Below are 27,789 nucleotides of genomic sequence, written 5' to 3'. Positions count from 1 at the left end.
TCAGGCCTGATCGGTCGCCCACACGTGCGTTCACCCACGCCCGCCCCACCGCAGTGACAAAAAATTATTATTTTTTGATCACTGCACATTCATTTTACACGCACTGCGGCGATAAAAAAATCAGTTTTGATATTTTTTATCAACCGCAGCAGCCTCCGGTACTTCGCTAGCCTCCCCTTTGTAAGACAGGTTTGCTTTTTTTCTTGGGTAGTCTCAGGGAATACCCCTAAATTTAGTAGTCCAAAATGTCAAACAGGGGGTATTCTTCTGAAGAGGCCTACAGGATTCTGACCCAGTCGGATGAGGAGTGGGAACCCTCATCTGACGAATCTAGCGGGTCAGAATATGAACCTGTGGAAAGCAGTGGCTCTCTGACCCAAAGTTCGGACGAGGAGGTGGAGGTCCCTGGCAGCACCAGGCGTACCCGGCCCCATGTCGCTAGACCACAGGTTACGCAGGATCCGCTTCAAGAGCAGCAGAGTGGGGCTGTCGCTGCCGGATCACGTGGTGAGGCATACACCAGCAGCGCAGCCCTTCCTGGACCTAGTACCAGCACTGCCGTACAACCTGGTGAAGTAGCGAGCACCAGAAGGGCAGTTGAAGCTGGTACGGTGGCACGTGCAATAGTTACCCCGTCGCAGCCACCGCAAAGACGGGCCCGTAGAGCCCCTAGAGTCCCTGAGGTGCTGGCAAATCCTGATTGGCAGTCACCAACTTCAGCCGCACCAGTAGTTCCCCCTTTCACCGCCCAGTCTGGAGTTCGGGTTGAGACGGCTCAAATCGGTTCGGCCCTGGGATTTTTTGAGCTGTTCTTGACTGCGGAGCTCTTGGACTTAGTCGTGGCAGAGACCAACCAGTATGCCACACAATTTATAACCGCTAACCCGGGAAGCTATTATGCCCAGCCTTTCCGGTGGAAACCAGTCCAAGTTTCCGAGCTTAAAATTTTTTTGGGCCTTCTCCTCAACATGGGCCTGACAAAAAAGCATGAATTGCGGTCATATTGGTCAACGCACCCAATTCATCACATGCCCATGTTCTCTGCTGCTATGTCCAGGACACGATTTGAGACCATCCTACGTTTTCTGCATTTTAGCGACAATACCACCTCCCGTCCCAGAGGCCACCCTGCTTTTGACCGGCTCCACAAAATTCGGCCCCTCATAGACCATTTCAACCTGAAATTTGCAGATTTGTATACCCCTGAGCAAAACATCTGCGTAGACGAGTCCCTAATACATTTTACCGGGCGCCTTGGCTTCAAACAATACATCCCAAGCAAGCGTGCCCGGTATGGGGTCAAATTGTATAAGCTCTGTGAAAGGGCCACAGGCTATACCCACAAATTTCGGATCTATGAGGGAAAAGATCAGACCCTGGAGCCGGTCGGTTGCCCTGACTACCTGGGGAGCAGTGGGAAGACAGTCTGGGACTTGGTGTCACCCTTATTCGGCAAGGGGTACCATCTTTATGTGGACAATTTCTACACAAGTGTGGCCCTCTTTAGGCATTTGTTTCTAGAACGGATTTGCGCCTGTGGCACCATGCGAACTAGTCGCGTGGGCTTCCCCCAACGGCTTGTAACCACCCGTCTTGCAAGGGGGCAGAGGGCTGCCTTGTGTAACGAAGAACTGCTCGCGGTGAAATGGAGAGACAAGCGTGACGTTTACATGCTCTCCTCCATTCACGCAGACACGACAATCCAAATTGAGCGAGCAACCCGTGTCATTGAAAAGCCCCTCTGTGTCCACGACTATAATGCGCTCATGGGAGGGGTGGACTTCAATGACCAGATGTTGTCTCCGTATTTAGTTTCCCGCAGAACCAGACGCTGGTATAAGAAGGTGTCTGTATATTTAATTCAATTGGCGCTCTACAATAGTTTTGTTCTCTACAGTAAGGCTGGGAGAACAGGATCCTTCCTCAAATTCCAGGAAGAGATCATCGAGAACCTCCTTTACCCAGGAGGTTCCGTGGCCCCATCCACCAGTGTAGTTAGCCGTCTACACGAGCGACATTTCCCCAGTGTCGTTCCTGGTACCTCAACCCAACCGTCACCCCGAAAAAGATGTCGTGTCTGTAGCAGGAGTGGAATAAGGCGTGACACCCGCTATTTCTGTCCTGACTGTGCTGACCACCCTGCCCTATGCTATGGAGAGTGTTTCCGGAAGTACCACACACAGGTACACCTAGCATAGGGATCACATCTCACCAGGACAGGCACACAGGGCTATTAGAGCCCATTCACTCACAGCTGCTGCAAACCTCTCCTTTCACCTGGGATAAAGTGCATAATGTACTTCGCCGCATCTTTGGGCGATTTGCGCTTTGCACATTGTCCCATGGGGAAGGAGAGGTTTGTTCTATAAAAGGTAAAAAAAACTAAACAAAAAAAAAATACCGGTAAGTAAAAAAGTTAAATGTTCAGTTAAAAAAGTTTAAAAAAAGTTTCTATGTTCTGTTCAACAGTTAATAAAGTTATTGCTTTGCGGCCTGGTTTTTTCTTTTTTGTTTTGTTTTTTTTACCTTTCAGGTGGACCAACCGATCGACTAGCTGCAGCACTGATGTGCATTCGGACAGAAGCATTGCGCTGCTGTCAGATTACACGCAAGTCGGTGTATGCGGCGCTGCAAGACGAGATTTCTCCTCTGCAGTAAAAGATACGTTTGCCGAGGCATATGAGCTGAGGAGGTGGCGGTGTTCATATACTTTGGCAAACACTTTGTATATATAAAAAAAAAAATCCCGGCAATGATTTATTCATCCACATCGATTGATGTGAATGGAGAAATCTGGTTTGCCAGGGCATACGAGCTGAAGTGGGTATGGATGTTGGGCGGAGCTCCTATGTCCTGGCAGACGCCTTTCCCCTCCTTTTTCTTTTTTTGGCAGAGATTTTTTCATCCACATTGATCGATGCGAATGAAGAAATCTGTGCCGTTCATTTTTTTCTTTCAGCCCAGAGGCTGAACGGAAAAAAAAAATCTCATTACCCGTATGCTCAATATAAGGAGAATAGCAGAAACTCCTAATGCTGGGCATACATGTAATGATTGCGGAGACCCTCAAATGCCAGGGCAGTACAAACACCCCACAAATAACACCATTTTGGAAAGAAGACACCCCAAGGTATTCGCTGAGGGGCATATTGAGTCCATGAAAGATTGAAATTTTTGTCCCAAGTTAGCGGAAAGGGAGACTTTGTGAGAACAAAATCAAAAAAATCAATTTCCGCTAACTTGTGCCAAATTTTTTTTTTTTCAATGAACTCGCCATGCCCCTCATTGAATACCTTGGGGTGTCTTCTTTCCAAAATGGGGTCACATGTGGGGTATTTATACTGCCCTGGCATTTTAGGGGCCCCAAAGCGTGAGAAGAAGTCTGGTATCCAAATGTCTAAAAATGCCCTCCTAAAAGGAATTTGGGCACCTTTGCCCACCTAGGCTGCAAAAAAGTGTCACACATGTGGTATCTCCGTATTCAGCAGAAGTTGGGGAATATGTTTTGGGGTGTCATTTTACATATACCCATGCTGGGTGAGATAAATATCTTGGTCAAATGCCAACTTTGTATAAAAAAAATGGGAAAAGTTGTCTTTTGCCAAGATATTTCTCTCACCCAGCATGGGTATATGTAAAAAGACACCCCAAAACACATTCCCCACCTTCTCCTGAGTACGGAGATACCAGATGTGTGACACTTTTTTGCAGCCTAGGTGGGCAAAGGGGCCCACATTCCAAAGAGCACCTTTCGGATTTCACAGGTCATTTACCTACTTACCAGACATTAGGGCCCCTGGAAAATGCCAGGGCAGTATAACTACCCCACAAGTGACCCCATTTTGGAAAGAAGACACCCCAAGGTATTCCGTGAGGGGCATGGCAAGTTCCTAGAATTTTTTATTTTTTGTCACAAGTTAGTGGAAAATGATGATTTTTTTTTTTTTTTTTTTTTCATACAAAGTCTCATATTCCACTAACTTGTGACAAAAAATAAAAATTTCCATGAACTCACTATGCCCATCAGCGAATACCTTGGGGTGTCTTCTTTCCAAAATGGGGTCACTTGTGGGGTAGTTATACTGCCCTGGCATTCTAGGGGCCCAAATGTGTGGTAAGGAGTTTGAAATCAAATTCTGAAAAAAATGACCTGTCAAATCCGAAAGGTGCTCTTTGGAATATGGGCCCCTTTGCCCACCTAGGCTGCAAAAAAGTGTCACACATCTGGTATCTCCGTACTCAGGAGAAGGTGGGGAATGTGTTTTGGGGTGTCATTTTACATATACCCATGCTGGGTGAGAGAAATATCTTGGCAAAAGACAACTTTTCCCATTTTTTTATACAAAGTTGGCATTTGACCAAGATATTTATCTCACCCAGCATGGGTATATGTAAAAAGACACCCCAAAACACATTCCTCAACTTCTCCTGAGTACGGGGATACCAGATGTGTGACACTTTTTTGCAGCCTAGGTGGGCAAAGGGGCCCACATTCCAAAGAGCACCTTTTGGATTTCATAGGTCATTTTTTACTGAATTTGATTTCAAACTCCTTACCACACATTTGGGCCCCTAGAATGCCAGGGCAGTATAACTACCCCACAAGTGACCCCATTTTGGAAAGAAGAGACCCCAAGGTATTCGCTGATGGGCATAGTGAGTTCATGGAAGTTTTTATTTTTTGTCACAAGTTAGTGGAATATGAGACTTTGTATGAAAAAAAAAAAAAAAAAAAAATCATAATTTTCCACTAACTTGTGACAAAAAAGAAAAAATTCTAGGAACTCGCCATGCCCCTCACGGAATACCTTGGGGTGTCTTCTTTCCAAAATGGGGTCACTTGTGGGGTAGTTATACTGCCCTGTCATTCTAGGGGCCCAAATGTGTGGTAAGGAGTTTGAAATCAAATTCTGAAAAAAATGACCTGTCAAATCCGAAAGGTGCTCTTTGGAATATGGGCCCCTTTGCCCACCTAGGCTGCAAAAAAGTGTCACACATCTGGTATCTCCGTACTCAGGAGAAGGTGGGGAATGTGTTTTGGGGTGTCATTTTACATATACCCCTGCTGGGTGAGAGAAATATCTTGGCAAAAGACAACTTTTCCCATTTTTTTATACAAAGTTGGCATTTGACCAAGATATTTATCTCACCCAGCATGGGTATATGTAAAAAGACACCCCAAAACACATTCCTCAACTTCTCCTGAGTACGGCGATACCAGATGTGTGACACTTTTTTGCAGCCTAGGTGGGCAAAGAGGCCCATATTCCAAAGAGCACCTTTCGGATTTGACAGGTCATTTTTTTCAGAATTTGATTTCAAACTCCTTACCACACATTTGGGCCCCTAGAATGCCAGGGCAGTATAACTACCCCACAAGTGACCCCATTTTGGAAAGAAGAGACCCCAAGGTATTCGCTGATGGGCATAGTGAGTTCATGGAAGTTTTTATTTTTTGTCACAAGTTAGTGGAATATGAGACTTTGTATGAAAAAAATAAAAAATAAAATAATCATCATTTTCCACTAACTTGTGACAAAAAATAAAAAAAATTCTAGGAACTTGCCATGCCCCTCACGAAATACCTTGGGGTCTCTTCTTTCCAAAATGGGGTCACTTGTGGGGTAGTTATACTGCCCTGGCATTCTAGGGGCCCGAATGTGTGGTAAGGAGTTTGAAATCAAATTCTGTAAAAAATGACCTGTGAAATCCGAAAGGTGCTCTTTGGAATATGGGCCCCTTTGCCCACCTAGGCTGCAAAAAAGTGTCACACATCTGGTATCGCCGTACTCAGGAGAAGTTGGGGAATGTGTTTTGGGGTGTCATTTTACATATACCCATGCTGGGTGAGAGAAATATCTTGGCAAAAGACAACTTTTCCCATTTTTTTTATACAAAGTTGGCATTTGACCAAGATATTTATCTCACCCAGCATGGGTATATGTAAAAAGACACCCCAAAACACATTCCTCAACTTCTCCTGAATACAGAGATACCAGATGTGTGACACTTTTTGCAGCCTAGGTGGGCAAAGGGGCCCATATTCCAAAGAGCACCTTTCGGATTTCACAGTTCATTTTTTACAGAATTTGATTTCAAACTCCTTACCACACATTTGGGCCCCTAGAATGCCAGGGCAGTATAACTACCCCACAAGTGACCCCATTTTGGAAAGAAGAGACCCCAAGGTATTTCGTGATGGGCATAGTGAGTTCATAGAAGTTTTTATTTTTTGTCACAAGTTAGTGGAATATGAGACTTTGTAAGAAAAAAAAAAAAAAAAAAAATCATCATTTTCCGCTAACTTGTGACAAAAAATAAAAAGTTCTATGAACTCACTATGCCCATCAGCGAATACCTTAGGGTGTGTACTTTCCGAAATGGGGTCATTTGTGGGGTGTTTGTACTGTCTGGGCATTGTAGAACCTCAGGAAACATGACAGGTGCTCAGAAAGTCAGAGCTGCTTCAAAAAGCGGAAATTCACATTTTTGTACCATAGTTTGTAAACGCTATAACTTTTACCCAAACCATTTTTTTTTTACCCAAACATTTTTTTTTTATCAAAGACATGTAGAACTATAAATTTAGAACAAAATTTCTATATGGATCTCGTTTTTTTTGCAAAATTTTACAACTGAAAGTGAAAAATGTCATTTTTTTGCAAAAAAATCGTTAAATTTCGATTAATAACAAAAAAAGTAAAAATGTCAGCAGCAATGAAATACCACCAAATGAAAGCTCTATTAGTGAGAAGAAAAGGAGGTAAAATTCATTTGGGTGGTAAGTTGCATGACCGAGCAATAAACGGTGAAAGTAGTGTAGTGCAGAATTGTAAAAAAGGGCCTGGTCTTTAGGGGGGTATAAACCTGTGGTCCTTAAGTGGTTAAAAGGAACCTGTCGCCAGGATTTTGTGTATAGAGCTGAGGACATGGGTTGCTAGATGGCCACTAGCATATCCGCAATACCCAGTCCCCATAGCTCGGTGTGCTTTTATTGTGTAAAAAAAACAATTTGATACATATGCAAATTACCCTGAGATGAGTCCTGTAGGTGAGATGAGTCAGGGACAGGACTCATCTTAGGTTAATTTGCATATGTAACAAATCTTTTTTTTGACACAATAAAAGCACACAGAGCTATGGGGACTGGGTATTGCGGATGTGCTAGCGGCCATCTAGCAACCCATGTCCTCAGCTCTATACACAAAATCCCGGTGACAGGTTCCCTTTATTTTTTTGAGCAGTGTACATAGTAGTGTAAGTGGGGAATTCTTCATATTTTTAGTGGGTTGCAGTGCGGTAGTAGCAATGAAATTCATAAGGTCTGGCATTCTGCTTTACGACATAAATTTTCATTTGAACAGATACAGAGATTATAAAGATGCAGATTTGTTAGATTATGATAATTGTATCTGTCCACTGGGTAGGGACATAAAGATCCAGGTGAGTCAGACTTTCAGGGCATAGAAAATATGACTTCTAATTCCCTGTCCCGTGATCATAGTAACATAGTTTATAAGGCATATGTCCATCTGCAAGTTGATCCAGAGGAAGAAAAAAATAAAAATAATTGAGGTAGATGGCAATTTTCCCCACTTAAGGGGAAAAAATTCCTTCCAGACTCCAATCAGGCAGTCAGAATAACTCCCTGGATTAACGACCCATCTCTAGTATCTATATCCGGTAATATTATTACACTCCAGGCCCCTCTTGAACTTACCATCACCACCTCCTCAGGCAGAGAGTTCCATAGTCTCACTGCTCTTACAGTAAAGAACCCTCTTCTATGTTTGTGTACAAACTTCTTTCCTCCAGACGCAGAGGATGTCCCCTCATCACCGTCACAGTCCTGGGGATAAATAGATGATGGGAGAGATCTCTGTACTGACCCCTGATATATTTATACATAGTTATTAGATCTCCCCTCAGTTGTCTTTTTTCTAAAGTAAATAACCCCAATTTTGATAGTCTTTCATGGTACTGTAGTCCATCCAGTTCTCTAGTGTTGTAAGTTCGTGTTGTTCAGCCGTGAGAAGCTACTTGCAGATGGCTGGTAAAAGACAGAGACGTACGGTCCAACCAAAAGGGGTGGACTTAGATGACATTGTGGGGAGGGAGCAGCTAACCTTATCCTTCTGGTTCTATTGCAGTATGTGGATGATTATTTGATTATTTATGTTGTGTTACAGTTTAACAGTGTCATGTTAAGCCAAAAAAAACACTATGTGCTTGTCGCCTCTGAATCCATAATTCTTCTAGCCATGTTCTTTGCATGTCTCAGGTTGGTATTCCAGAAGTCAATAGATGCCTTATATAGCTTGAAATAGGCATTGACCACTTACTAGTTAGAATCCTCACCCAAAGCCATGGAGACAGACAGAAACTGTTGAGGTATTACTCCATAGGTATGGACCCTGTAATCATGAGACCCCCCCCCCCCCTTTGGTGTGTGAGCAGCTACAGCTGAACCTGTTTAAACAGACCGAAAATATAGTTCTTGGCAATCTTGGCTGCAAGTGCCCCATGATGTGTCTGAAATTCTACAGAAAGCCCAAACCAGATACCTATCCATGGCTAGACTCACCAAATATGAGGTTTTACCTATCCCGCCCAGTCTAGTTATTAAGTGTTGCAATGTTCTGAGTCCAGTCACCCTGCTGCTAGTTGATTCAGAAAATGGGGGAGGGCCTGGATAAAGAGTGGGGAACAAGGTTAAATCCAGGCCCCAATGAGGAATGCCGATTTGACCTGACACACCAACATGATTGTCAAGCATTGATGGGTATGGAAACAAAAGGGTTACCACGTGTTACTGAAACACCACAAACTAACCCTGATGCTGAGTATTTTTGTAGATGGCTCCAGATAGTGGAATGCTTAACAAGGACACTGTCACCGGGTATGTGGTAATCCAAGATGATAAGGTAATTATTCTAAAAATCACTTCCATCGTGGGTGTCTGGAATTGAAGGCACTTATTGATGCATGTACTTTGGGTAAGGGACTGAGAATTAATTGTTATACAGATTCCAGGTACACCTTACTTTGGTGTTATCTGGAAAAACAGAGGATTTCTGACTTCCTTGAGCAAACCAATTAAGAAATCAGAAGCAGTACAGAGCCTCCTTGAGGATCTAGAGCTGCTCACAGAGATAGCCATTATCAAAGTACCAGCCCACTTGAAGAAAGATAAGCCGTGGGAAATGCTCAAGCAGACCAAGCCGAACAAGCAGCTGGCCCGCCAATCCTGACACAGTCTTTGGCAACTACGCCAGACTTATCGCTCTTGCAAGAACTGCAGGCCCAGGTAATGCCTCAAGACAAAAAGGTATGGATGGAGGTGGGGGCCACAAAGGCAGGAGAATTCTGGCAGGTAAATGGCTGAACCTGTCTGCCTCGAAGTTTGTATGAAAAGGAGCTATGAGCGCACTGGTGTTAGAATATTGGTATGCCCTGGAATTCAGACCCGCTTTGATAAGTTTGTTCAGGGTTGTCTTACATGTGTCAGACATAACCCTGGGAGGGTCATAAAGACCACCAAGAAACACACTCCCTAACCTTTGTACCCATTCCAGAGAGTGCAGGTGGATTACATACAGCTACCCAAGGTGGGCGCATATGAGTATGTCTCTGTAGCCAATTAATGTACTCTCAGGTTGGCTGGAAGCCTGGCCAGTTACTACCAAGCTAAGAAAATATCAGAAATAATCTGTAGATATATGGGACTTCAGAAGTGATAGAATCATATAAGATGTACCCACTTTACAGAGGAGATAATGGGAAACATACTTAAGACCTTAGGGATCACACAAGTACTTGGAAAGACATACTTCTATGAAGTGGGTAGAAGCCTTACTGATAGTACTATATGCCATCTGTACTACTCCTCCTGGACGAAAAAAGCTTAGTCTGTTTGAAATTTTATTTGGCTCTTCACCAAGGACAGGGTTATATTTGCCACACCAGGTAGTACAAGCACCTCTTATCTGGTAGAGTTACAGGAACACCTGTCAAAAGTGTATTCACATGTTTTCTCTTCTATACCAGACCCTAATTCTCTTGAAGGTACGGACTCTCTTGTTCCTGGAGATTGGGTAATTCTTTAGAGAAATGTGGGGAAGACCTTGGAACCAAGATTTGATGGTCCATATCAGGTGCAACTGACAACACCCACTGCTGTCAAGATGGAAGGAAGACCAGTCTAGGTCCCTGCCAATCACTGGGTTCAACCAATCATGAACAGAGACATTTGAACTTGACCGCTGCCAGAGGCGATCAATTGAAGGAGCAAACTGAGGGGAGGGAGATGCCGCAGAAGAAGATGGCGACTGGTCGTCTCCCAATTTAAATGAGTTGCTAAAAAATGTAGAAGTTAGTGGTCCTATGTTAAGATAAGATTAGCTGTGTTTGTGCTAGCAATAGGCCAATTAGCCATAATGAATTATGCAAAGTATGGCTTCAGTATTAACCAATTATGAGTGTTATTTGGATGTGTGTTAACCAATTATGATGATACTTTGAGAAGTTACACCCTGTTGGAAGGTGTATAAATAAAGGGACTTGGCCCACTCATGGAGGGGAATGTAGATGAGTTCTATACATGTCTGCTGAACTCCGTTATTCCTAGTTGCGACTCATTCACCTGCACGTGGCTCGATCCCATTCATGACTGACCATCAGAATAGGTCCCTGGATCAATGACTCTTCTTCAGAATTCTAGTAGCTACAGCCTGTAACTATAATCTGTAATATTTTTACACTCTACAAATCCACCCAAGCCTTTCTATGTCTTTTACTGAGTTCACCATCACTACCTCCTTGGTCAGACATATTCACCTCTCCTCCACAGTTAGTTGAGTTAGAATCCAAGCAAGCACGCGGCGCGCAGGGACTCCCGCTGAGCCCTCAAGAAGAATCAAATCTCTGAGATTGGCGGATCGTTTAATAAGACATGCGTCTGATACCAGGAAGAGAGTTAAAAACATTCCTAGATGCATCTTCTAACTGAAGGGGCAGTATGATTATGAGCTGACAGTCTGCAGTTAAAGCACATCTTGTTCATTTCATTTCAAATCCATTGTGGTGGTGTTATAGAGCCAAAAATGTTAGAATTGTGTCGATGTCCCAATATTTATGGACCTGACTAACTGCTGGCTTGTAGAAAGGGAAAGAAGTTAAAACAAATGTTGGGGTATTTAGATTTAAGATCTTCAAATGGCAGAATCTTGTGTGTGGTGTGGTCCTCCAAGTGACTAATCAGAGTTATTCCTCCCTTATGCCAATCATAGAAATCCCTAGGGGGTGACTCTGCTTGGAAATGAGGGTTAAGTTTTTGAGAAGCATTATCTTTTGCCAAGCCCGCCAGGTTGACATTAGTAAAAAGTTCTCTCTGGCCTGCTCTGGAATCTCGCCATATGGGGTATGGAGTAAATTGGTCAGAGCCAGTCTGGGTATAAAGGCCTTTTCCTGACATCTGTTTTAGAACATGGATGTATGATGTATCCAGTCTATTGCTATTCTCATCAAAGCTGCGATATTATAAGCCCTGATATTGGGAAAGTTCTTCCCCCCGTTCAGTCAGTCTAGGTTGTTGTAAAATAATATAAGGTATCTGGGGGCGACGACCATGCCAGATAAATTAGCTGTATAAGCAGTTAACTTTCTTCTCATCTCTGGGGCGTAAATATATTGGTAGGGATTGTAGAAGATATAACAGCGGGGAAATTCCACCAACTTAATAAGGTATGTCCGCCCCATGTACGACAAAGGGAGATATCGCCAGCCTGCTAACGTGTCCTCCAGCGTAAACACATAAGGTGCAATATTTGCATTATATAGCTGACCAGGTGACTTGGTGATCTGTACCCCCAGGTATAAAATAGAGTGCGAGCGCCATTGAAAGGGGAAGGGAGCAGTCCATCTCGGTCGTATGGGCTCTTTAAGGAGCAGAGCTTCGGATTTATCCAGGTTAAGTGTGTAACCCGAAAGCTGTCCGATATCTATAAGGTCTTGTAGTGTTTGTGGGAGAGTGGTTTCTGGGTGTTTTACAATTAACAATATATCGTCGGCAAATGCGGCCATGGCGACTGGAAGACTTGTGGAGAGGTGTTGAGCGGCTGTAGATAATGTAGAAGGGGGTTTAAAGAGATATTAAAAAGTAAAGGGGAAAGAGGGCATCCCTGTCTGGTGCCCCTAAAAATGTCTAGATAGGGGGTGTTGTAGCCGTTTCCCTTGAGTGTGGTGCGAACATCCGATTGTTGATGACAGATAAGGTCAGAAAACACAGGGCCAAACCGTTTGTGAGATAAAGCGGAGTTCAAGAAGGGCCATGACACTTTGTAAAACGCAGGCTGTCCTGATGTTTTTGACAGATTGTATAGATTTAATGAATCCTCTCTGGGAGGGGTGTAGGATTCTGGGGAGAATGTTTTGTAGTCTGTTAGATAGGATTTTCGCCAAGAATTTGTAATTGCTATTAAAAAGGCATATGGGTCTATAAGATTGTGGCAGTGACACGTCCTTGTTGGGCTTAGGAATCAATATTGTCCTAGAGTCTAGAAACAAGTCTACCATAGCATGTTGTGTATATATGGCATTGTACAGCTGAGTCAGTATAGGGATGATCTCAGGGTTGAGCATTTTGTAATATTCATTACAGAGCCCGTCAGGACCTGGGGCCTTGTTATTGGGCGAGGAGATGATCACATTTTGCACCTCAGTTTCTATGATAGCCGCGTCTAGGGCTGTCCTTTGGTCCTCAGTAAGAGTGGAAAGCTCAAGAGAATCGAGAAAGGAGGCTATCTTGTCCAGATCTGTTGGGGCAGCCCTGTAAAGATCCTCATAGTACGAGTGAAATATATCTCTAATCTTCCCTGTCTCGGTAGTGGTACTTGCAGAGGTAGGGTCGTACACGGAGTGGATATGTACATGTTTAGTACAGTTTTGGGCTAGACGTGCCAGGAGACCTTCCGACCTGTTTGCTTCTCTATAATATCTATTCTGATCCAGCTGAGTCAGCCAGACTGCCTGGCTTTGGACAAATGATTCCAACACCTGTTTGGTCTCTTTGTATACTCGTTTGGCACAAGAGGAAGGGGAGTGAATATATAACAGTTGGGCTTTAAGTAGATCTCTATGTAGGGAAGATCATTTTTCAGCCGCCTTTTTGCGTTTCAGGCATATGTAGTTGATGATATAACCTCTGAGGACTGCCTTAGAGGTTGCCCATAAAAGTGGCAGACTATCTAAGTGTTCAATATTATTGTCCACAAAATTGGCCCAGTGTATTTTAAGGTATTCATAGAATGTGTCGGCACATAAGAACCATTTGGCCCATCTAGTCTGCCCAATATACAGTCTTGAGAAGCTAGCGTATGTTGCCGAATAGAAAGTATATTCTCGGGTGGTGGTGTGTTGGATTCTCCATGGGTCACATAATGAGACTGCTTCCATTAAATTAGTGAGATCTCTAGAGGACGTTCTAGGTGATGCTTGTAAAGTGTAATTATCTAAAATTGGATATATAGTGATGTTAAAATCGCCCTCAATGATTAGGTTGAGATCTAACCTGGGTAAGAGAAGGGCCTGGAGCCTAGTGAAGAAATCTGTGTTCATTTAATTAGGGGCATATATGTTTAAGAGTGTATACGCCTTCTTCGCTATTTGTATTTGCAGCAGTAAATATCTGCCACCTCTATCAATACCCCTAAACCTCTACGAAATAATATGGCTACCCATCTGGATTTAGACGTATAATCCGACAAGTAGCATCAAGCCAGGCTACCCGTAGTCCGCTATTAGACCCTTGATTCCAGTGTGTTTGCTGTAAGATTATTATATCAGGTTTTGTTCGCTTTAAGGGTGGTGAGGACCTTATTACGTTGAATTGGGTAGTTAAGGCCCGCCACATTCCAGGATATAAAAGTGTGGTGGGGGTATTGTAATCCCCCATGTCATGGAGTGTGTATGATGTCATCTGACCTCAGGATAGTGATGTAAAGGTTCAAAGAGTGTCACATAACTAACCATTCCCCGTCGCCCCAGCAGCGACAGAGAACAGAGTTGGAAGTCCGAGATGGAGTGTTCAGGGGTCCGCATGCCGCGGCCAAATGCCTGGATAAAAAGAACAAGAGGTGATTAGTGGTCCATAAAGGAAACAAAACATATTGAAAACCATAGAAACAATTGCACATTAGTGCTAACAACGGTGAGCCTCAGTAAAATTGAGACATCACCCCGCAGTCTATTACTGCGTGGCTAGTGAGACCCGTGGGCCTCCCATGTTGGTAAGATCATGAGCATGGAGAGGTGTAAGGGACCCTCCCAGTATGATGGAACAGGCTTCAGTTCTCACGGTCAAGTTGGAAGTGGCTGCGGGCGTCAAGTGCATCCTCAAAGATGAGTTGTCTGCCGTTATCCAGCACACGTAACTTTGCCGAATAGATCAGCTGGAATCGGATCGCCCGGTCGTAGAGACTATTACATATTGGGGTAAATGGTCTCCACTTTTGGAAGACTGATGCAGAAAAGTCTTGAAAGAGTAAAATAGAGTGGCCGCTGGCGTCGATAGGCGTGTAAAATCTGCTCTCTGATCGCCCAGTTCAGGTATTTTGTGAGGACCAGGCGGGGTCCCGGGTTGTCCACACCAGCTGGCTTAGGTGGTACAATTCTGTGCGCCCGTTCAATGTGAAGTTTATCAGTCGACAGCTCCAAGGCCAGTGCTGTAGGTAGGTCTACGGTGAGGTACGTAAGTAAATCCTCCTCTGCGATTCTCTCTGGGACGCCTATGAATCTAAGGTTGTTGCGGCAATCCCAATTTTTAAGATAGAAACATAGAAACATAGAATGTGTCGGCAGATAAGAACCATTTGGCCCATCTAGTCTGCCCAATATACTAAATACTATGGATAGCCCCTGGCCCTATCTTATATGAAGGATGGCCTTATGCCTATCCCATGCATGCTTAAACTCCTCCACTGTATTTGCAGCTACCACTTCTGCAGGAAGGCTATTCCATGCATCCACTACTCTCTCAGTAAAGTAATACTTCCTGATATTACTTTTAAACCTTTGCCCCTCTAATTTAAAACTATGTCCTCTTGTAGCAGTTTTTCTTCTTTTAAATATTCTCTCCTCTTTTACCTTGTTGATTCCCTTTATGTATTTAAAAGTTTCTATCATATCCCCTCTGTCTCGTCTTTCTTCCAAGCTATACATGTTAAGGTCCTTTAATATTCCCTGGTAAGTTTTATCCTGCAATCCATGTACCAGTTTAGTAGCTCTTCTCTGAACTCTCTCCAAAGTATCGATATCCTTCTGGAGATATGGTCTCCAGTACTGAGCACAATACTCCAAATGAGGTCTCACTAGTGCTCTGTAGAGCGGCATGAGCACCTCCCTCTTTCTACTGGTAATTCCTCTCCCTATACACCCAAGCATTCTGCTAGCATTTCCTGCTGCTCTATGACATTGTCTGCCTACCTTTAAGTCTTCTGAAATAATGACCCCTAAATCCCTTTCCTCAGATACTGAGGTTAGGACTGTATCACAGATTTTATATTCTGCTCTTGGGTTTTTACGTCCCAGGTGCATTATCGTGCAAGATCTTCCAGTTTAGCGGTTAGAGTAGACTCTAATTCTCTGCATTGTGTTATGGTGCGTTCCATATTGGATATAGTTATCTCCTGGGCTGCGTATTTATTCTCCAGGTCTGAGATTTATGGGAGTTCATGGTGATCAGTTGTAAGGCAGGGTTGATAGAGGAGTGGAGTACCTCCAGTCTTTTGTCAAAAAGGGGTAGGAGAACCCAAGAAAGTTCTTGTGCCACAGTAGAAGCGTGGTTAGAGTCCTCTTCAGGATAGAGCGAATGGGGCGTATCTAGGGGAGAGGTAAGGTGCTGTGATGTCACCGTCTGTTATAAGTTCACCAGAGAAAGGTATGTCTGAGGCTGGTTGGGAGAGTCCTTGAGTAGTCTTGGGCACTTTTTTGTCAGTTTCTCCTTAGGTTTAGATATTTTGGTCGTCGTACCAGTGGCGGTTAGAACAGAGTGCCGCTGGGAGGTATTGTGTGTGGTTTTAGAAGAGTTCTTAGCCACAAATTTGTCCATAATCACTGTCAGCATTAAGCATGGCTGTCTAGTGTCGTGATTTCGTTGAAAGTAACATGCAGGGGAAAAAAAGCCATCTGGCCTATGTGACTGTGTGAAGACAAATAAGCTGACTCTGGCATGGAGGAGTACGTGATAGATCAAAGGTACTCATAGGTTTTTCCAGTCATGCTTCACTCCCCACAAAATGGGGGGGTCGGCGTGGGATCATTGGTGCTGCTGGCAGGCATGTCTCGGCCAATCAACTTGTGTTACAGGTTAAGAGGGGGGCGCAGGCCTCGGTGGTGAGGGTGCAGCTCTAGGCAGCCCTGTTGTTTTGTGGCAACTGCAGCTGTGTGCCTTCTTCCCTGTGTGGATCCTCCTGCTGTGTATCTTGGGGAAGGTCTGTGTGCCGCTGCCGGATGCAGAGCTGTATGAGGAGAGCCGGCATCAGGGAGAGAAAGTAGGCCTCAGCCGCACGTTCTAGCGGCCTACATAAAAACCGTGCGGCTTACCGCCACGGACCCCGGGGTGATGTCAGGTAGCGCTCTCTGGGCCGTCAGTGTCTTGGGGGGTATGCCCCCTCTTAAATGCAGGCACTGCTTTGTTTGTGTGCCCCGATGGAGACAGATTCTTAGTGGGCGAGAGGAAAGCGCCATTAAGATGTGGCCATGTGCGATGCCCCACCCCCGAAAGTCCCCAAGTCCTTTTCCATGTCAGTGTTACCCAGTGTTTTGCCATTTTGTATGTACTGTTGACTTCAATGTTCCCTTCCTATGTGCGAAACGTCACATATTAGTATTAAACCTAATTTGCCACTTCTCTGCCCAAGCTTCCAATCCATCCAGATCCATCGGTAGCAGTATACTGTCCTCTCTCATGTTAATTGCTTTACATAGTTTAGTATCGTCAGCAAAAATTTACATTTTACTGTGCAACCCCTCGACAACATTAAAGGGAACCTGTCACCTGGATTTTGTGTATAGAGCTGAGGACATGGGTTGCAAGATTGCTACTAGCACATCCGCAATATCCAGTCCCCATAGCTCTGTGTGCTTTTATTATGAAAAAAAAAAATGATTTTATACATATGCAAATTAACCTGAGATGAGTCCTGTATGTGAGATGAGTCAGGGACAGGACTCATCTCAGGTTAATTTGCATATGTATCAAATCGTTTTTTTTACACAAAGCTATGGGGACTGGATATTGCGGATGTGCTAGCGGCCATCTAGCAACCCATGTCCTCAGCTCTATACACAAAATCCCGGTGACAGGTTCCCTTTAATACTGTATATTTAAAAGAGGGTCTGACAGGAGCGTAGCTAGAAATGCATGGGCCCCATAGCAAAAAAAATGTATGCCCCCCCCCCCCCCCCGTGCCATCCACAGATCCCCCTCCCCTAAATAGTGCCATCAACAGATCCCCCTCCCCTAAATAGTGCCATCCACAGATCCCCCTGCCCTAAACAGTGCCATCCACAGAGCTCCCTCCCCTAAACAGTGCCATCCACAGAGCTCCCTCCCCTAAACAGTGCCATCCACAGATCTCCCTCCCCTAAATAGTGCCATCCACAGATCCCCCTCCCCTAAACAGTGCCATCCACAGATCTCCCTCCCCTAAACAGTGCCATCCACAGATCCCCCTCCCCTAAACAGTGCCATCCACAGATCTCCCTCCCCTAAACAGTAACATCCACAGATCCCCCTCCCCGAAGCTCACAGGAGTACATTTATAAACTAATCAGTAACTTTAACTTTAATCATTGACATTGCTGATCTCTTTACTGGGATATCTTACTCTGTCTTAGCTCCGGAAACAGCAGGCAGTGCGGGAGGGCGGCGACTCACTCACTGACGTCACGCGCCTGCTCCTCCCACTAGGCGGCGTAGGCGCGTGATGTCAGTGAGTGAACGCCGCCCTCCCGCACTGCCTGCTGTTACCGGAGCTAAGACAGAGTAAGATATCCCAGAAAAGAGATCAGCAATGTCAATGATTAAAGTTAAAGTAGTTAGTTATTGATTAGTTTATAAATATACTCCTGTGAGCGGCGTGGCCCTTGTATATTCTAACCCCCAGGCAAGCATCCCTGTCACCATGGGAACGCCTGGGGTTTAGAATATACCATCGGATTTGAGTTTTTACGATCTCACTGAGCTCGTGAAAACTCAGATCCGATGGTATATTCTAACCCCCAGGCAAGCGTCCCCGTCACCATGGGAACGCCTGGGGGTTAGAATATACCATCAGATCTTCTGAGTTACTCAGTGGCCTGGCTGGAGCCTCCCCAGCCACTGTGTCGGCCCAGCCCTGCGTGCGCCCTGCTCCAGTCCTGACTCCTCCCCAGCCAGGCCCGAGCCGCGGACCGCCCCCGCGCCCCGCCCACTACACTAGTCTGGTGTAGTGGGCGGGCGGTCCGCGGCTCGGGCCTGGCTGCCTGTGTGTGTGTGTATGTAAATAAAAAAAATAGATTAAAAAAAATAAAAAATCAACAGAAGGCGGCCCGGACGGGCCCCCAGTGGCGTAGGGCCCCATAGCCACTGCTATGATTGCTATGGCGATCCCTACGCCACTGGGGTCTGATACTATGGTACTTTTATCTGCACTCTGCAAACACAAATAGTAAAGTAAATACAGTACAACCGTGCAATAGTCACTATAGAAAATGTACTAATTCTACGTTATAAATGTGAGATTTTTGGCATATACAATTTGTACAATATTATTTGACAACAATCTAACAATTAGGGCTCATGCACACGACCGTATGTATTTTGTGGTATTCCAAAAAATAAAATTAAAATTAAAAAAAAGGGGGGGGTGACATCAATGTGACCTCTGTCTTTTTTTTTTTTTTGAGGATCCATTGTAACAATGCCTGTTCATATCTGCAAAACAGACAAGAATAGGACGTTTTATTTTTTTGCAGAATGGACATGCACACAGAGAAAGAACTAGATATACATGTTGCTGCACTGCACAGTAATGTACACCAGGAAACATTTTCAAAGTTTAAATGCAGGCCGGGATAGACCTGATTAATGCGCTTCATGACAAATTAATTTGAATCAATGTGAATTTTTTGGAAAGTGACCGAATCAAATCTTCATCAACAGTAAAAAAAATAAACACTTAAAGAGGCCCTTCCATGGTCTTATATTAATTCAGAAAAATATCTTTACTTGCGGGTACTCACCTTCTCCCTGGCTGTGACGCTCACCGCTGTGATTGGATCGCGGCACAGGTAGGGAGAAGGAGACGCCCAATGAAAAACCCTGGTGTCTCCTCCTCCCTGTACCGATGCTCAGTATAAGCATCGGTACAAGCACATGCAATATATGATAATAACAAAGTGGTGGAGGGCACTCTTATTTGGTATGACATGGATTAGAATTCAATACATGCAAAATCCAAAATGAATAAAAACATGAGAAATATATAAAATACAATATTATCCATTTATTTGATACTGGTTAAAAATAAGAAAAATTCATCTAAAATAAAATGTAAGTTCCACTGGTTCCGGAAAAAGCCCAAATCACTTGGGAATATAGAAAAAAGAATAAAAGGGAAAAAAATGGGATAAAAAAAATAAGGTAATCACCTGAAGTTGAGAGGATATAAACATATAAAAATATGGTAATCTAGAAGAATTGCTTTATATCTCTATCCCATTGGAAATGGGCTGTTGGCTATCATATAGACTTATATCTGTACAAAAACTGCCTATATTGGGGCTGGAATGAGCTGGTCACTCATAAATAAATATAGAACTTGTACACAACAGCACATGTATACTCAGTGTAATAACAAAGCATGGTTGTCCGGATAATGCACTTAAATCACCCCTAAGGAGTGAATGTTCTTTGTAGGGGTATGTTTCCAGAACAAAGGTTCGATCGTGACAGACTTGCGATAAAACACTCTCCTGTATAACAGTAATCAATAGTAACAGTATTTGGTGTACGTTACCGCTCCCAGTTGTCTATGGAGTAGTCTGTCCCGTACTGACTCAATCTGCAGAGTGCAGCTGGATTGCGGTTCCCGGGAATTCCTGGAAAATCTCGGCATCCCACGTGCTCTCGGCGTCCCAAGTGGTTCGCCTCCGCCTCTTAGAATGCACCGCTTGATTGGAAAATCAATCGCAGCTAACAGAAAGTCCTAGAATACATCGGGAAGTGGCCACTTCTGGGATGAATGTATACAATAGATGAATTATGTCAAATTGTTACAGGTTGGCTAGTGTGGTTCTCCAGACGCATTTCGGAAATATTCTGGATCCTTCCTCAGTGGGTATACTATAATTTGCACACTATAACATTCCCACTACAAACAGGCTTGAGACACTATCATCACCACATTTTTTAGACCAGATCCCACCACAGCACCGGACGAGATTGCGATACCAACCCCAATCCCCACAAAGGCACACCAGTATAAGATCATCCCCACACGGATACAACTTGAGACACCGACACAATACCCAGATAGAAAGTGCACAGAGATAACATCTGAAGAAACGATTAAAAGAGACTCCAAACAACCACCAGCACCAGAGAAATCACCAGGAAGATCATTGTGGCATTTCGAAAGTCAGCTAAATACAATCACGCACCTGTGTAGAGCAACCTCTATGCGCACGGGAGTGACTTGTTGAATTTGACTTTCTCCACTTACAGCTTACGCATCAGACACCCAGGCGTTAATCAAGTAGCCTTTTAATCCAGAGATTGTATTACAAGATGTTGCAGGGTAATCCAGATGGTATAAGAATTATGCCAACAATAAACTCCTAGCTCAGAAAATGGATGCTGCTACTCAGAAAGCACACCAAGAGCAAGGCATCACTGGGAAAACAGGAAGGGGCTAGGCTAAACTAACTAGAAGCCTGAAAACTCGGGTGGGGGAAGAGGAGCAATGTCTGTAAAGCGCTGCGGAATATAGTAGCGCTATATAAGTGCATTAAATAAATAAATAAAATACACAATGCAAGATACTGGAACAGAACACTCCCCATCGGTAGATACCACTACATATATGCATACAAAAGAATTTTATACAATAACAATAGCTTGCAGATGCAAATAATGTCCATCTACCTGAAAAGTAAACATGCAATGAACATTAAGATAAGATAAGATGCCTCCTTTATTGTCACTGTACAATACAATGTAATACAATGTACAATACAATGAAATGTTGTTTGGAGCAATCCTAGATGCCATAAACAGAGGAACAAGAACTGACATTTAAACTAAAGCATTACACTAGAAAAGTGCATTGCACTAGAAAGCATTACGATTCACAGTTCACATCATATATATAGCAAGAGCAAAGTAGGAAGTGCTTATGAGTATATATACACACTGATTCAGACACCACTGCAGACAAGAGATCATCATGGGTTCATGAATGCAGCAGTCACTTTCAGTCTGTGGTAGTTTCTATCCTAGGAAGGGGCAATAGTCTCTGAGCATTTAAGAGACTGATTGTTTTGGGGTAAAAGCTGTTCTTCAGCCTAGTGGCGCGGGCGTGTAGGGCTCTAAGACGCCTACCAGAGGGTAGGGGAATGAAAAGGCTGTGGCCCGGGTGAGTTTGATCCCCGCAGATAATTTGTGCCCTGTTGCTGCAGCGAGCAGTGAAGATGTCATCCAGTGATGGTAACTGAGTACCAGTGATTCTGCCAGCCATTCTGATGATGCGCTTAAAGAGGACCTTTCACCGATTCTTACCCTATGAACTAACTATACAGATATGTAGAGAGGCGCCCGGGGATCTCCCTGCACTTACTATTATCCCCGGGCGCCGCTCCGTTCTGCCGCTATGCCCTCCGGTATCTCCGCTCACTAAGTTATAGTAGGCGGAGATACCAGTCCCTAAGTTATGGTAGGCGGAGTCTGCCCTAGCGCTGGCCAATCGCAGCGCAGAGCTCACAGCCTGGGAGGTTATTTTCTCCCAGGCTGTGAGATCTGCAATGCGATTGGCCAGCACTAGAGCAGACTCCGCCTACCATAACTTAGGGAACGGAGATACCGGAGGGCATAGCAGGAGAACGGAGCGGCGCCCGGGGATAATAGTAAGTGCAGAGAGATCCCCGGGCGCCGCTCCACATGTATGTATACTTAGTTCATAGGGTAAGATTCGGTGAAAGGTCCTCTTTAAGGGTCTTCTTGTCCTCAGAAGAGCAGCCGGAGTACCACACTGTAATACAGTATGTGATAACAGATTCTATGGTGCACCTGTAAAAATTGACTAGCAGCTGTTTTGGGAGTTGTGCTTTCTTCAGACTCCTCAGAAAATAAAGCCTCTGAAGGCCATTTTTGGTAATTTCTGTTGTGTTTTTTATCCATGACAGGTCCTGACTAATATGAACTCCCAAGAATCTGAAACTTTGAACTATCTCCACGTTTCCACCATTAATGCTAATGGGATGGTGTCCATTTCTTTTCTTCTTCCTAAAATCCAGAATTAGCTTCTTTGTTTTCTTGGTATTGAGTATGAGGTTGTTGTTCTTACTCCATCTTTCTAGGTTCTCAACCTCTTTCCTATAGGCTGTTTCATCATTGTTGGAGATTAGGCCTATCACGGTGGTGTCATCTGCAAATTTTATAATGGTATTGGTATTGTGAATAGGTTTACAGTCATTTGTGACTCATTGGTGGCCAGTGCGGCCCCCCCCCCTGTTTTTAACTCATTGGTGGCCAGTGCGGCCGCCCCCCCCCTCCCCCCTTGTTTTTAACTCATTGGTGGCCACCAATGAGTTTAAAACAGGGGGGGAGGGAGGGGGGCCGGCCGCACTGGCCACCAATGAATTAAAAACAGGGGGGGAGGGAGGGCCGGCCACACTGGCCACCAATGAGTTAAAAACAGGGGGGGGGTGAGGGGCGGCCGCACTGGCCACCAATGAGTTATAAACAGGGGGGGGAGGGAGGGGGGGGGGGCGGCCGCACTGGCCACCATTGAGTTAAATATAGGTGAGGGAGGGAGGGGGGACCGGCCGCACTGGTGACCAATGAGTTAAATACAGGGGAGGGAGGGAGGTCTGCCCCCTGCTGCCTGGCAGCACCTGCAATGCAGCAGGGGGCAGTCATGTACACAGTTCTTTTAGTATATTCTTACTTGAAGCGTCCCCATCACCATGGGAACGCCTCTGTGTTAGAATATACTGTCGAATCTGAGTTTTCACGAAGTGAAAAATCAGATCTGAAAAAAACTGTTATGCAAACGGATCCGTTCTGAACGGATGCAAGCGTTTGCATTATAGGAGCGGATCCGTCTGTACAGACACCAGACGGATCCGCTCCGAACGCTAGTGTGAAAGTAGCCTAAGTCTGTGTGATTTTCCTTTGTAGCTGCCTGTTTAAACAAATCCCAATCTGTGTCCTCAAAACAATCCTGTAGTCTCATTGTGGCTCCTTAAGGCCAAACTTTGATTGTATGCAAAGTAGGCTTAATCCTGGTGATAAGAGGTTTGTATGCTGGAGCTAAATGAAATCAAAAAAGGATAAGTCTTCAGTTCGGGCCATAGAGCAGGTACTTAGAAGATGTTGAGCATCTTGGGAAGAAGGGATCTCAACATGGAAGTTCTGCAGGCATGAGTAACACAACTTCTGTAACAGGGCGGAAGAAGGTCTTGATTACTCCACCTCTCGCGGTTCTTATTTCCACCTTATGAACCTTCCCATCCGAACTGGAAACGACTTTAGTAATAAGTCCAGTAGGCCAGTCGAGACGATCAACTTGTTTGTCTCTTAACAGAACAAAATCTCCTTCCTTTAAATTATGCCTTGGTTCTTGCCACTTTCTGCATTCTTGCAAGAGGAAGATACTCTCTTCTCCACCTTTTCCAGAACTAACTGGCGAGATGTTGTACCTACTTCCAACAAAACTTATAAAGGTTGTGCTCTTTTATACGCTCGCTCTTCCCGGATTTTGGCTTTAGATCTTTGTCTAGTTATTTAAAGGACTTCAAGGAGTTTCCAGCATTGTCAACATCGTACTGTGCAACAGTGTCTCCTCCTTCATTTACATCTGGAGAAGGAGAATCTGAGTCAGAAGAAAATTTAGCTTCCACCATTATCTTAGAGGTTCTACTCCTTTTAGAAGAGGCTGTATGGCCTTCACCCAGACTATAGATCCTACTTCTTTTAGTAGAAGCTGTTTGGCCTTCACCTTGACTATGGGTTTTACTTCTTTTGGCCGCCTTGTCAGGTTTCTCATTGCTGAGGAGCCTGGCGGAGTAGCTCATAATGGGGTCATACTCCATGTCTGTGGAAGGTTTGGAATTATCGATGATGTATTTGTGGGACCTGCGTCCAGGAGACAGGACTGTGGGAATATACTCCAGATACCGTCTCTTCCGTCCATCATGTCCTGCGGGGTCTAAGGTATATTTGCAGGGCTTTGCTGGCTGCTCCAGGGGGGTTGCTCTTGGATTTCGGAAGGGCAGAGGTGCTACCCAACTTTTGGTTTTATCCTTGAAGAACTCCCTGTTCATGAGGCGAACAAATTCCTTATCTTCTGCTGAAGGAGGTAATTTATTATCCTTAGCAGTAACTTGGAAAACCATTTCCCCTATTCCGTTATTTAATTCTTTCTGCCTAACAAAGGGTTCTGTCTCTCTGGATGTGGATGTCTTGTTTTTCCGCTTGGGGCTCTCTTGCACATAGTAGTGGTTGGAACACTGCCTGAAGTAAGAAGTGGAGGTAATCGCGAGCTGCAGTTACAGGAGAGAGAGATGTCGTGGATCCGACGCCTCAACACTCTTGAACCAAATGGTCTTAATAGAGAATATGTTTTAGACTAACAAATCATCCTCTTCGTTTATGTTAACCCTTCTTTATGTTTTCTTCTAGGGCCAGAGTCGTCTAATAACGGGTGGCGACACTCGTGAAGCACGCCCTAGCCGTTGGTATATGTCTTATGTGATGTTTGTACTCATACTTTAATTATGTTAAAATAATTATACTGTTGTAGCTTCATTCTACTTCCCTTCACATGTTGTGATGTCACATTCTCTAAATATGAGTGACCCCACACTAGGGCCCTAATACACACAAGCACCTATATACACATAGGTGGAAGCACCCTTTGTGTCATTCCATCAATATGACATACATTCAATCAATCTTATTTAGCTTTGGGAGCTAATAAATTTTCCTTCCATATATCATGGATTCTTTACATCTCATACCATCTATACCATATGATCGCAAATCAAGCAATCATATACTTCCATACACCCCCACTATTAAACAGATATCCCTTATCTAACTATACTATACTAATAATTGGTGCTTGTAATGCTGTCATTTCAAATATACATACTGATTCAGATCATTCCTCAATACATGAATTATTTCCAGATTCCAAGATGGCCGCCGCCAACCATTAGACCCTAGAGCACATGCGCTCACTTTAGAGCAATTCTCCCATATCCAAAATGGCCGACCATTGTCGTCTGCTCTCCGTACGCATGTGCCCAGAGTAGAGTCATCTCCTCAACAAAAATGGCTGACTCCTACCTTCCGGCCATTGTGCGCAAGCGCATACAGCCCATCCCTAGACAACACGTCACTACACTAGGCCGGGGCCCGGTTATGACTCTCGCAATACCGCGAGATTTCGAGCGCCACTCAAAAGGCGGCAATCCGTCTATTTAAAGCGCGTCCTTACACACTCCAGACATGCCGGCCATTCACCCACCTGAATACACAACTAGGTAAGCTAAACAGGAGCAGATACCTACATTCCTCTCCTTATTTCCTCCATACTCTCTGCCTAACCTTACCTTTATATTACCTCCAGTAGGAATAGTGCTCTCTCTCTATACATATATATACACATATAGTATATATAGTGTATATACTCATTGGCCCTACTTATAAACCCTCACTGCTTCCTTTCACTCTATTTGTTGTACATTCTATTTAGTGATCCTTTTTGTTCTGATGCCTGATGTAATTGTTGCATCCAATATGCATATTTTCTTTACATGATGCCTGCCAGCTACATAGCTGGAAACCTGTTCCATGGAACAAATGAAATCCTATTAAGAATCATGTACTTTTGTTTGAATCATGTTATATATGACTACACCATATATTGGAACTATTTATTTCTACTTTTGTGAATCATGTACTTAAAGAATCTCTATCTTTTTTATTTTTCTATATATCTTGAAATCATGTTAATCATATTGTATTTATACATATTTATTTACTTTTTTCACATCAGCCTGATGAAGGGCATGCCTTTTGCCCGAAACGTTGCATCAGTTCTAAAAAGGACCACTATGTCCGACTAATAAAAAGCATTTAATCAAATATTGGAGTGCTGTCTAAATTGTTAAACACTTACCTGTTCCAAGAGGTGGAGCAAGGAACGCACCAAGAAGTGCACCCAAAACCAGTCAGTTTTAGATAGAGTGCCGTGATCACTACGTGATTCCAATAAGAAGTGTACTTGGCAGGGTCTGCAGGCTCTGTCCATTCATACATCCCCACGATGACCCAACCCACTGTAAATTTCTAGGCATATGGAGCGTTGAAAGGGCCATTGCGAAGTTCAAGGACCTTATAAGCCTCGAGAATTTCTCTTGCTAGGTAGAGACAGATCTCGGCATGGTTATCAAGGGGAGGAATCTCTCTGGCTATGTTCCTGAGATGAGGGTGATGCTGTGTGGCTTCAGGTGTGGGAATCTCATCCCTTGCGTCTGGCAATTCGTCACACTCAATAAGGGTTGGAAGACAGAGTTTCTTATCTCCTTTCATGGGGTTCAAGGTGAAACCATTAGCTCTTCTTCCTGAGGTTATCATGAGGGTCAACCGTATAGTTATTGGCGGCCTCTTTTTCTACTTGCATGAATTCAGCAGGCTGGCATGCAGAGGCTGAATCTTCTGGTGCACATGCATTGACTTTGCTTTGGTTTAGGACAAATTGCAGGGTACGCCTTTCTGAGTCATTAGATATCTTGGACATAGGATGATAAGCTTCTTCTTCTTCAGCAGCTTCTAGATTTCGGAGTTCAGCCATTGCTACTGCTTCTTCCCTTTCCTTTTGAAGGACCTCCAACTCAGCTTCGGCCTTGGCTGTGGTCGCTTGCACTTGAGCCTGTATAGCTGCTTGATTAGCTTGAGACTGGGCTTGTGTTTCTGTGACTTGTGCCTTAATGGCTGCTTCCTTTCTAATGCAGTGAGCTTGTACCTTCGCTGCTTCCGCGCGTGCTAACACCAGTGAGTTACTCAGCGAAGAGTGCTGTGAGTGAGACCTTAGCAATAAGGACTGAGCAATAGATTTCGAGGAACGGGATAAAGCCTTAGAGTGCCTTGAAAGGTTAGAATGGCGGGACGCAGTTTCATATTGTTGTGATATCTTGTCCTCTAGCATTGACATGACTGCAACAAATCTGCTAAATCTTTAATCATTAAAGGGGTATTCCCATCTTCCTCATCATATTTAATTAAAATGATCTACCCACAGGTGAATGTTTTTTAAAATATATATATAAAAAAACAACTGTTCTTATTAAAATCCTATTTTTCGATTCTATTGTTGATCTGCGCTGCCCATGGATACGGCCACCGCTCGCCGGCCGCATTCCCTTGGTGATCCAGTGGCCAGCCTCTCCTAACTGGGAGAGCGCACGTTGCCGGCTGCGCATGAGCTGTTCCTTTTTCTTTCAAGCCGAGTCTCAAATACAGCC

At 44.2% G+C, this 27,789-nt stretch overlaps 1 protein-coding gene across 1 annotated transcript in view; it reads right to left on the bottom strand.

Moving 5' to 3' along the window:
• The window catches only part of ANKS1A (ankyrin repeat and sterile alpha motif domain containing 1A), a 913,309-nt gene that overhangs the window by 320,156 nt on the left and 565,364 nt on the right, over positions 1-27,789 (bottom strand).

The sequence above is a fragment of the Bufo bufo genome, chromosome 3 (assembly GCF_905171765.1).
Source record: "Bufo bufo chromosome 3, aBufBuf1.1, whole genome shotgun sequence".
Lineage (NCBI taxonomy): Eukaryota > Metazoa > Chordata > Amphibia > Anura > Bufonidae > Bufo > Bufo bufo.
This window is presented reverse-complemented; position numbering and strand designations above follow the sequence as displayed.